We start from the raw sequence: 1,711 nt of genomic DNA, 5'->3' as shown, positions 1-1,711 counted from the left end.
AAGAGATGCCCATGAACATACAAGAAGCCTACAGAACTCCAAAGAGACTGGACCAGAAAAGAAATTCCCCCCATCATATAATAATCAAAACACCAAATGCACTAAACAAAGAAAGAATTTTAAAAGCAGTAAGGAAAAAAAGGCAAGTAACATATAAAGATAGACCTATCAGAATTATGGCAGACTTCTCACCAGAGACTATGAAAGCTAGAAGATCCTGGGAAGATGTCATACAGACCCTACAAGAACACAAATGCCAGCCAAGACTACTATATCCAGCAAAACTCTCAATTACCATAGATGGAGAAAACAAGATATTCCATGACAAAACAAAATTTACACAATATCTTTCCACAAATCCAGCCCTACAAAGGATAATAGATGGGAAACATCAACATAAGGAGAAAAACTACACCCTAGAAGAAGCAAGAAGGAAACAGAGACTCAATGTGAAGAGCATATTACTAAAATTATTATGGAGACACAAGAACTGAAATGGCAAAAGGAGACTCTTCAGAATCAAAAGGAAGCATTAATAAAGGAACACAAAGAAGCAATGGGAGTTTTTAAAAATCAGCTGCAGGTGAAGGTGTATGCCTTGGAAGAAGAAAAGGGAAAATACAAACTTGCTGCAGAAATCAAAGAAAAAGAAATAGATGGATTAAAGGAAACATTAAAAACATTGCAGACCTTGGGCATGAACTCTGCAGCCAGTCCCACAACACCCAGAGGAAGATCCACTCCCAGGCCAGCATCAGAGGTGAGGAGGACACAACATCTGCCCCAACACTGGGGAGTAACTGGGACCAGCGGGACCCAGGCACCCAGGAACTCTGCCTGACCAGTGGCAAGAGTTGCTTCTGGTCTGGGCTCTCAGTAGACCTTGGGAGCAAACTCCACAACCAATCCCACAACACCCAGAGAAAGCTCCACTCCCAGGCGCTCTACATGCCCAGGACCACAGGATTCCAGGATCACAGGAGCTTGGTCACACCAGGATCTCAGGGTCCCAGAGGCAGCTTGACTCCCAGGAGCTCTGACACACCCAGGATCTCAGGATCCCAGAATCCCAGAATCCCAGGACCACAGAAACAGCTGAACTCTGAGGAGTTCTGACACAACCAGGATCACCAGAAGGACAGTCTCTAGTCAGATATAGTGAGGGCAAGTAGGACTAGAGATAAACAGATGGCGGGAGGAAAGCAGAAGAACATAAGTAACAGAAACCAAGGTTACTTGGCATTATCAGAACCCAATTCTCCCACTGTAGTAAGTCCTGGATACACCATCACACTGGAAAAGCAAGATTCGGATCTAAAACAACTTTTCATAATGGTGATAGAGGACTTTAAGAAGGACATAAATAACTTCCTTAAAGAAATACAGGAGAACACAGGTAAACAGCTAGAAACCCTTAAAGAGGAAACACAAAAATCCCTTAAAGAATTACAGGTAAACACAATCAAACAGGTGAAGGAAATGAACAAAACCATCCAATATCTAAAATATATAAATGGAAATAGAAACAATAAAGAAATCACAAAGGGAGACAACCCTGGAGTTAGAAAACCTACGAAAGAGCTCAGGAGACTTCAACACCCCACTGTCAGCAATGGACAGATCCTGGAAACAGAAACTAATCAGACGCTGGGCAGTGGTGGCCCACGCCTTTAATCCCAGCACTTGGGAGGCAGAGGCAGGTGGATTTCTG

This window comes from Mastomys coucha, unplaced genomic scaffold (genome assembly GCF_008632895.1).
Source record: "Mastomys coucha isolate ucsf_1 unplaced genomic scaffold, UCSF_Mcou_1 pScaffold12, whole genome shotgun sequence".
Lineage (NCBI taxonomy): Eukaryota > Metazoa > Chordata > Mammalia > Rodentia > Muridae > Mastomys > Mastomys coucha.
This window is presented reverse-complemented; position numbering follows the sequence as displayed.